The sequence below is a fragment of the Podarcis liolepis genome, assembly GCF_965112155.1.
Source record: "Podarcis liolepis genome assembly, chromosome: W".
NCBI lineage: Eukaryota > Metazoa > Chordata > Lepidosauria > Squamata > Lacertidae > Podarcis > Podarcis liolepis.
The window spans coordinates 6,245,236-6,256,118 of record NC_139568.1 but is presented as its reverse complement, the minus strand read 5'-3'; positions in this window follow the sequence as shown (position 1 = coordinate 6,256,118).

Here is a 10,883-nt window from a genome sequence, read left to right as displayed (position 1 = left end):
AGAAGTCGAATCGGAGTGCCGGCAAAGGATCGGAAAGCAGAGGGACAGATCAGATCGGAATCTGCTCTGCGCGTAAAAGTGATTGATGAGGTATGTGCTACTGCTCCGGGCAGCCTGCCAGCTTCTAGTTAATTGCTTTATGGCTGGACTTTGAACTTTTAAAGCCGTTTTTGCCGGGAACAGGCAAAAGGCTCCCAGGCACAAGTCACTATGCTGGGGAAATCGAAAGTAACTTTTAAGTGCGCTTTTGGAATAAAGCAGCTGCAGCAGTGACGCAGCAAGATTTAAAGCAGCATATATGACGCTGAAGGTTAATGCCAGAGTCATGATGGCCCTTCAGGATGCTTGTGGGATTCCTAAGCTCAACAAGAAAAATTACGCAGACTGGGTTCTATATGCAGAGGCAATTCTGCGGAAAGAGGGTTTGTTTGAGGTGATTACAGACACCCCCCCAGTTCCAGTTACAGATGCATGGGAAGCTAAAGATTCCAAAGCAAGGGGAACTCTTACATTGATAGTATCCCCAGAAGAGCTCTGTCTATTGCGTGATAAGACCTCAGCCAGAGAAATTTGGCACGCTTTGAGAGAGGCCCACTTAAGGACAGAAGCTGGATCTACTATGTTTTACTTTAACAAGCTGCATAATATGGCTCTTGCTGAAGGTGGAGATGTGCGTTTACATCTGATGGAGATGCAAAATCTGAGACATGAGCTGCAACAGAGAGGACTCAACTTTCCAGAGGCTGTGTATTCTTTCATGATACTACAATCTTTGGGTTCAGGTTGGGAGTCTGTTGCAACCCAGATTGCTGTGCAGCCAACCGCTCAGCTAACAGTGGACTATGTAACTGCCGTGATATTGAATGAAGCAGATCGCCGGGGTGCTAGCTGCATGGGCAAGGGGGAGTCTTCACAGACGTCATCCCATAGTGCAGTGGAACCACCAGATGGCGCCAAAGCTTTGAAGGCAGTGAAATGCTACTCGTGTGGACGTCGAGGCCATATGAAGAGGGAATGCAGATATCCCAGGGCCAAGACAGAGCAGCGCAGCGAAAGCTCATCGCGTGGAAAAGGCCGAGGCAAAGGCAAAGGTCCGGTGTCTAGGACAACGCAGCACAAGGCTATGGTTTCACGCTTCACTCCAAAGGTTGCAGAGGTCCAGAAGACGTCTAGATCTTTCTTCGTTGTTGATTCAGCAGCAACCCACCATATGTGCAACGATAAGAGACTGTTTGTGTCTTTTACACCGCAGGAAGGTGCGATTCACCAGGCGGATGACCACACTATTCCCAGTAAAGGCTACGGAACTGTTGTTCTTCACAGTTTGGACTTATCGATACAGAATGTGCTTTACGTGCCAGACGCCAAACATAATCTCCTCAGTGTTGGACAGCTGAATGAGCGGAACATTGACGTGTCCTTCAAGAACAAGAAGTGCATCATCACAAAGAAAAATGATTATGTATTGCATGCTGAATATGTTGATCGTTTGTTTGTTTTGTATTATGATGATGTTGTGCAGGATGACACTTGTTGCATTGCAGGTTCTAACAAAAGTTTGCATGCAGAATGTATTCATGATTTTCACCGAAAATTTGGTCATTTGCATTTTGAGGCAGTATCTAAAATGCCTGCCTTGGTTGAAGGTATGACTATTAAACGCTGCAGGTACCACATGAAGTGCAAAGCATGCGCAGCAAACAAGGTGAAAATGGCTGCGAAAGGTAAGGTGTCTAGTAGGCAAGCTACAGAACCATACCAGATTGTTCATGCAGATTTGGTTGGACCACTATCGCCCTCTTTGGGTGGCAATAGGTACTTCATGGTTCTCATTGATGCATTTTCTAGATATATTTTTGTGTATAATCTCAAGCAGAAATCAGAGGCTTTTCCTAGGTTCAAGGAATTCTGTGCTTGGTTGGAAAATGTGCATGGTAAGAAGATAAAGACTCTTTTCAGTGATCGCGGGGGAGAATTCACTTCTCAGCAGTTTGAAGCTTTTCTGACTGAGAAAGGAATTCAACACGATTTGTCTAGTCCTCGCTCGCCATGGCAGAATGGACTTGCGGAACGGGCAAATCAGACATTGCTTCAAGGGTTAAAAACCTTGCTGCATGATGCCAATCTTCCAGAGAGTTATTGGGCCGAAGCTCTCTCGTGTTTTGTTTACAGTTACAATCGCAGGTTATCTTCAGCGATTGGTTGTACCCCCTATGAGAAGATGTTTGGCAAGAAGCCATACATCAAACACATGAAGATTTTTGGTTCTGACATGTGGGTTCACTCACCACAAAACTCCAAGTTAGACAAGCGTGGATTGCATGGTATCTTTCTAGGTTATCAGAAAGGGTCTTACAGAATAATGATGACTGACTCTAAGACAATTAAGCTCACGAGAAGTGTTGAGTACAATGCAAAGTGGGGGGAGAATGTGGGAATTTTCCAATGTTATCCTGATGACGGTGATGAGACTGAGGATAGTCAAAAGCAACCACAACAACCCACTGATGAAGGTTCTGAGTCTGAATCTGAAACTGAATCGGGTGATTCAGAGGATTTCAAGAGTGCGAAAGCCTCTATGCGACCCTCTGAAAGCTCTGATCAAGAATTGGAGGAACCATTGTTCACAATAGGTCGTTTTTCTCCCAAGAAGGAAGAGGAGAGTGTTGAAGACTTAAGGCTAATTCGTAGGTCACAGAGAGCCACAAAAGGCAAACCTCCAAAGAGATTTGCTGATGAATTTGCTACGATAGCAGTAACAGCTGTTAAAAGCTCCAAGAAGGTATTTGAACCTTCAAGTTTCCAAGAAATCCAGGGTTTGGATTCAAAGGAAGCTGAGCCATGGTTAAATGCCATGAAGGCTGAGCTTGATTCCTTAGAAAGGAACAAAACATGGGAACTAGTTCCAGTAGTTCCAGGAATGAAACTGCTTGGAAGCAAATGGGTCTTCAAAGCGAAGACAGATCAAAATGGCAAGATAGTCAGACACAAAGCCAGATTGGTAGCCAGAGGTTTTGCACAGGTACCAGGTGAAGACTATCACGAGACCTACTCACCCACAGTGAGATATGAGAGCATTAGGCTTATGCTCAAGCTAGCTGCAGAGGAAAATCTACACATTAGTCACCATGATATTAATACAGCTTTTCTGTACGGATCTCTGGATGAATCACTTTATATGCTTCCACCTGATGGCGTACAGGTAAAACAGGGATTTGTTTGTGCTCTGAAGAAATCCCTTTATGGTCTCAAACAAAGTGCACGGTGTTGGCACACAAAACTCACTGAAGTATTGTTTTCTCTAGGTTTTCAGCAAGGGAAAGCTGATCCATGTGTATTTGTCAAAGAGGAGGGGCAAAAGAAACTGTACTGTTTGTTTTATGTTGATGATTTATTATTCTTTTGGAAAGATGTCGCAATGTACAATAACGCCCTAGCTCAACTGAAAGAGCACTTTGACATGAAAGATCTTGGTGAGGTAAACAACTACCTATCTCTGGAAATAGAGAAAGATCAAGATGGTAACATTCTAGTACACCAGTCACGGAAAATTGCTGATGTGTTAAGCAAACTAAACCTGATGGATGCTAACCCTGTAGACACACCGATGACAACAGGTTATCAGGTAGATGACACTGAAGAAGCATTTTCTGACACTACACTGTACAGAAGTGTGCTAGGCAAGCTAAACTTCATTGCCAGATGTTCAAGACCAGACATTGCTGTTAGCTGTAATTTGCTAAGCAGACAAGTCAACAATCCTAGTGTCAAGGATTGGAAAGCTCTGAAACGCATAGCGCGGTATATGAAAGGCACTATGCATTACAGACTGAGACTTAACAATCAGAAGTCTGGTGGTCTTGAGATATTTGCAGATGCAAGTTTTGGAAGTGACACTACAGACAGGAAAAGTACATCTGGAGTTTGCTACATGTACAATCAGGGTCTGTTTGATTGGTCATGCAAGAAGCAAACAACAGTTAGCTTAAGTACTTGTGAAGCTGAACTGAACGCACTGTCTTATTCACTTAAGGATTGTGAATGGTTAGTACAATTGTGCAAAGATATGAAAATTCCTGTCAAATGTCCAATCCAGGTTTACCAGGACAACAAAGCATGTTTGGCTTTGCTGAAATCTGAAGGTTGTAAGCAAAGCACGAAACACTTGGAATTAAAGTTGCAGCATGCTAGGGAATGTATTCAGAAGGGACTCGTAACGGTGTCCTATATGCCAGGTAATGAAATTCCTGCTGATGTATTGTCCAAGATTGTATCAAGGGATCAACACTGTACCTATGTGCAGAAGTTGGGTTTGTACTGATATTGTACGAACACGCTGCCCAGTGATGTTCACAGAAAGGGGGAGGATGTTGGTTTCTGCTTTCCTTCACTGTGCAGCGAAAGGGCTTGTCACGAGACAGGTGTTTACATTCCACAGTCTGTACTGTTGGAGTTTCTCACGGGAAAGGGAGGCTGGATGTGACGTACACTGGTTTCCTGTTTTTCTCTGTGTGATTCTCTCCAAGCTGTTGAGGAGAGAGGATGCATTTTTCTGCTCCGGCAGAGGCAAGATGTCTTTCTGTAATATACCAGCTTTGAACTGTAAATAATAAAGCAACTTTGAGTATGCAGCACGTACTCCTCATCCTTCCGCTGGGCACGAGACTCTGCTTTAAATCAACAGACCCGCCACGGGAAGCGAACGATATCCGACGTTCGTCCCTTTGCAACAGCAGCACCCAGCTCCAGCACCGGAAGGAGGGGAGGGGGGAATGGGGGGCTTCGAGGGGGGGATGGATGTCAGGGGTTTAGGAGCAGAGGCAAGGGCAAGGGAGGAAACAGAGAGTGAAGGGGAGGAGGCAGAAGAAAAGATGAGTGATGACGACGACCCGAGATCTCCGAGTCTTTCCAGTGAATCAGAGGATTCACAGAAAGGAGCACCAGTGGCCAGGGCAAGGGGGGAGTCTAGGGGGGCACCCCAGGAAGATAGAGCCAGAGGGGACTCAGAGGAGAGCAGTTGGAAATCGGGACCAGCGTCACCGCCAGAGAGCAGGGAAGAGGAAAGGAGCCAGGGGGCAAGCGCTGGCAGCTCACCACAGGAGGGAGGGCACGAGTCAGGAGTGGCCACACCTCCATCGGGGAGCGAAGAAACGGTTAAGCGGAAAGTGGAAGGTTGGGCGCGCGCGCCAAGTTCAAATGCAGAGGAAGGTGGCGCAGTAAGCAGCCCGGAAAGGGAGCCAGGTCCTAAAGCCCGGCGCAAGGAGACAGGAGGGTCCGGGGGGTCAGCGTCAGAAGAATCCCGGAAGGAAGAGACCCCGGGGGGTAGAGGGACCCAGAGGAGGACAGTCAGGCGGAAAAGGTGGAGCCGGGCTAGGATATTAAGTTGGTGCACACGGGGCGGAGACTCAGACGGAGCTTCGCCGATCTAGCTACTAGACGTAGAGTTGCGCGCAGCAGCGTGAGAATGGAAACTGTAACTCAATAAAGACTTTTACTTAATGATCGCTGGCTAGCGTGATCCTCTGTGAGCTAGGATCTTCAAGCAGCTCTGACAGTTCTCTATTGTGTACCTCTATGTGTTTTGTTTTGTATTTTCTCATTTTTGTAGTTTTTTTGGTTTTTGTATTCTATGTTTAAATTTTGAAGCTTTTGATTGTTTAATAAATATTACTTTTTTAAAAAAGGGATAGGGATAGGGAGAGGGATAGGGAGAGGGAGAGGGAGAGGGATAGGGATAGGGGTAGGGGTAGGGGTAGGGGTAGGGGTAGGGGTAGGGGTAGGGTTAAGGGTAGGGTTAGGGTTAGGGTTAGGGTTAGGGTTAGGGTTAGGTTTAGGTTTATTTTTATTTTTTTTTATAAAATTTTTATTGATTTTACAACATTTTTAAGAAAAACAAACAAACACTAAAAATGACAAACATACACGTATAATTTCAAACATATTTTCATAAACCTCTTTTCTTGGACTTCCCCATACCCCCCCTCTCTGCATCCCAATGTCCATAATTCAACTAGCAACTCCCAATTGTTACTTTCCAATCTCTATCATCTTAGTCCTCTTTTATAGTCTAGCCTTGTATCCCTGTACCCTTTTGCTTCTGGAAACCACAACATTTTAGCATTCATTAAGTTTATAGTAGTCCTTAAGATAGCTTTTAAATTTTTTCCACTCTTCTTCCACCGTCTCTTTTCGTTGGTCACGGATTCTGCCTGTCATCTCAGCCAGTGTCATATAGTCCATCACTTTCATCTGCCATTCTTCCACAGTGGGTAAATCTTGTGTCTTCCAATACTTTGCGATGAGTATTCTTGCTGCTGTTGTGGCATACATAAAAAAAATTCTATCTTTCTTTGTCACCAATTGGCCGACAATGCCCAAGAGAAAGGCCTCTGGTTTTTTAGGAAAGGTACATTTAAGTACCTTTTTCATTTCATTGTAGATCATTTCCCAGAAGGCCTTAATCTTCGGGCATGTCCACCAAAGGTGATAAAAAGAACCTTCAGTCTCTTTACACTTCCAACATTTATTATCGGGCAAATGATAGATTTTTGCCAGCTTGACTGGGGTCATGTACCACCTGTATACCATTTTCATGATGTTTTCCTTTAAGGCATTACATGCCGTAAATTTAATACCGGTGTTCCATAACCATTCCCAGTCAGCTGACACAATGTTATGTCCAACATCCTGAGCCCACTTAATCATAGCCGATTTAACTGTTTCATCCTGTGTGTTCCATTTCAACAGCAAGTTGTACATTCTAGATAAATTCTTAGTATTGGGTTCTAACAGTTCGGTTTCTAATTTTGATTTTTCCACCTGGAAACCGATTTTCCTGTCCTGTTTAAAAAATTCCATTATTTGACGATATTGGAACCAATTTTCTACTTTATGCTTCAATTTCTCCTGACTTTGTAGTTTGAACTTATCTCCATCCTGTTCTAAAATTTCCCAATACTTCGGCCATCCGACCTCCATATTGAGTTTCTTCACTGCTTTAGCCTCCACTGGTGACACCCATCTAGGGGTTTTATTTTCCAATAGATCTTTATATCTTATCCAAACATTAAACAATGCTTTTCTAACAATATGATTTTTAAAGGCACTGTTAACTTTATCATACCAAAGATATGCATGCCAACCAAAAGCATTATTAAAACCTTCCAGATCCAAGATGTCCGTGTTCTCGAGGAGCATCCATTCTTTCAGCCAGCAAAAAGCTGCTGCCTCATAGTACAATTTTAGGTCCGGCAGGGCAAAACCCCCTCTTTCTTTAGCATCTGTCAATATCTTAAATTTAATTCGGGGCTTTTTGCCCTGCCAGACAAATTTCGAAATGTCTTTGTGCCACCTCTTAAAACATTCCATCTTGTCAAGAATCTGCAAGGTCTGAAACAAAAATAACATTCTAGGCAATACATTCATTTTAATTACTGCAATTCGGCCTAACATTGACAATTTCAAATTTGACCATATTTCTAGATCTTTTTTAATTTCTGACCAACATTTTTCATAGTTGTCCTTATACAAATTCACATTCTTAGATGTTAAGTAAACCCCTAGGTATTTCACCTTCTTTACCACAGTCAAACCTGTTTCCTCTTGAAATTTCTCCTTTTCCATATCTGTTAAGTTTTTCCCTAAAACTTTAGTTTTTTGCTTGTTCAACTTAAATCCAGCTACCTGGCCAAACTGTTGTATTATTTCTAAAACCTTTTTCGTACTAGTGTTTGGCTCTTGCAAAGTCAATACTAGGTCATCTGCAAACGCTCTTAACTTATAATGTTTAGCTCCGACCTGCACACCTTTGACCTGCTGGTCATTTCTTATCATGTTCAGCAACACCTCCAGAACTGAAATAAAAAGTAGTGGGGAAATTGGGCACCCCTGTCGTGTTCCTTTTTCTATCTTAAGTTCCTCAGTCACAACATTGTTTACAATCAGTTTAGCTTTTTGTTCAGAATATATTGCAGCCATACCATTCTCAAAACCCTGGCCTACCCCCATCCCATGAAGATTCTTCCTCATAAAACTCCAAGAAATATTGTCAAAGGCTTTCTCCGCGTCCACAAAAATCAATACTGCTTTAGTGTTTATATTCACCTCTAGCTTTTCCAGAATGTCTATTACGTTCCTTACATTGTCTGCCAGGTGTCTTTTAGGGAGAAAACCTGCTTGGTCCTTATGAATCTTCTCCATCAAGACTCTTTTAAATCTTTTTGCCAAAATGTCTGCAAAAATTTTGTAATCCACATTAAGGAGTGATATTGGGCGGTAGTTCTTGAGTTGGGTCTTTTCAGTCTCTGACTTTGGTATGAGTGAAATATATGCCTCTTTCCACGATTCAGGTGCCCTTTTTCCCTCAAGGATCTCATTACAAACTTCTCTTAGTGGTTGAGTCAGCCATTCCTTCAGCGATTTGTAGTATCTGGAAGTCAGTCCATCTGGTCCCGGAGATTTGCCCAGTTGCATATTCTGAATGGCAGCCTCTATCTCTTGTTCTGAGATTCTCTGGTTCAAGTCCATCTTACTTTGATGAGAGATGTTTTGTAATCCATATTTTCCAAGGAATTTGTCTATATCTTCTTCATTTTGCGGGCCTTGAGTGTAGAGTTTTTTGAAATAACTTAAAAAGCAATTTCTAATTTCATTAGGTTTAGATATATTCTTTCCATCCACCTCTAGGCTTGTAACTGTATTTAGTTTCTGCCTTTTCTTCAGTTGCCATGCCAGAAGTTTGCCACATTTATTTGCTGATTCAAAAGTCTTTTGCTTCATTTGCTTTATCTTCCATTCAATCTCTTGGTTCATCAATTCCATATATTGTGTTTGATATAACTTGATCTCTCTTAAAATGTCCTGAGATTTTGGTTTTGTTCTTAATTTTCTCTCTCCTTCCTTTATCATTTCCAAAATCTTCTCTTTTTTCTCATTTTGTTTTTTCCTCTTTATTGAATTTTGTTGAATCAAAAATCCTCTCATCACCGCTTTACTTGCGTCCCAGATCACTCTTTTCTCCACGTCGGTCCTCAAATTTATTTCAAAATAGTCTTTTAGGGTCTTTTGGGCCTTCGTGAGAATCTCCTTATCTCGAAAGAGGGTGTCATTCATTCTCCATCTAAATTGACCAGTTATTGTGAGTTTCATCTCCATCTTCACGGCGTTATGGTCGGAGCAAGTTTTTGGGCAGATTTCCACTTTCTTAATCTTTGGGGCCATTCCACTAGTAACCCAGATTTGATCGATTCTGGTCCAGGTCATCATTGCTTGGGAGAAGAAAGTTCCCTCTCTCTCCAGAGGGTTCCTTGTTCTCCATATGTCTATCAAGTCCATATTTTCTGTCATTTCGAAAAAAGTCTTAGGGAGTCTCCCTTCCTTGCTAACTGTTAGTCTTTGTGCCTTGTCCATGTTGGTGGAGACCACGCCATTCATGTCTCCCATGATTATCATATTGTAATCCAGATAGTCAGTGAGGGTTTCATGGAGTCTCTTAAAGAAGTCAGATTTGCCTTCATTTGGTGCATAAATTCCAACCACTAGAAGTTTTTCTCCTTGTATTTGTATCTCCACTGCCAAATATCTCCCTTGTTCGTCCTTGAATATCATTTTTGGAGCCCATTTCTCCTTCACATATATTACAACTCCTCTCTTCTTAACTTTGTCTGATGAAATAAATTCTTGTCCTAGCCTTTTATTTATAAGTAATCTCCTGTGGGCTCTGGTTATGTGAGTTTCTTGTAGGCATATCAAGTCCAGTTGTTCTCTATTCAATATATGAAATACTTGTCTTCTTTTCAAAGGCCCATTGAGCCCATTACAGTTCCAACTAAGGAATTGCAGAGCCATCTTGCTATTTTCCTGAGGCTCCTCCAACAGCTCCAAGTTGTTGCTCTTCTTCTGATGGTGGTGGTTTTTGTCCAATCGAGAGATTCAGGATATCCAGTGCTCTCCTCTGTTCTGCAAGTACGTCCACAGTCCCCTTCTGTAGGTCCTCCTGGTATCTTGCCAAAAATTTGTCTTTATCTTGAATTGTCTTTATTTTCACCTTCTTTGCCTTGTAGTCAAATGACAGTCCTTGTGGGAATTCCCACCTGAAGCGGATAGAATTTTTCTTTAGCAAAAGAGCTAAGTCCTTGTAGAAGTTTCTTAAGTCCAGAATGTATTTTGGGATGTCTTTGAAGATCTGTACAGCTGAATTTCCGAATTGCAAGGCCTTTTCAAAGTGTAGTCCTAGTATTTTGTCTCTTTCCTCCTTGGATCTGAGTGTGATCAAGCAGTCTCTCGGGGTCTTTCTGTCTTGCTTTTTACCCAATCTAAAGGCAGTCGTAATTTTGAATTCGTCTTCCTCAAGGTCCCAGCAATCCGCAAACTCCCGTGTCAAATATTCCACAAGGTTGTCTCTTTCATTCTCCGGAATCAGTCTTAATTTTAAGTTTCTCTCTTTCCTCTGTAACTCCCACAAGGCCAAAGTTGCATCATGCTCATAGACCTTCTTGGCAATCGGCTCTAATTTCTCCTGTGTCTCTCCCGCAGTGGCTTTGGCATCTTCCGCAATTTGGCGCGTGGTGGCGTTTTCCTCCACCAATTTATTTATAGATTCTGTATTCTGGTTTAATCTTGCTGAAATTTCTGTTAATTTTAGTGCGTTCTCTGAAGTCTGTTTTGTCAAAGACTCCAGAGTTTGGTTTATCTTGAGCAGGGCGTCTGTCACAGCTTCCATAGAGACGGCTGCTCCTTTGTCTTGTCCTGTTGTTCCTGCTGATCCGGCTGTTGCGCCTGAGATTGAGCCTCTTTTCTTTACCTGTTGCTGCTGCAGCTGTTGTTGTTGTTGTTGCTTGGTCTTGGCTCTTGTAACTATCTCTTCTTGTGAGCCACTCATGTCA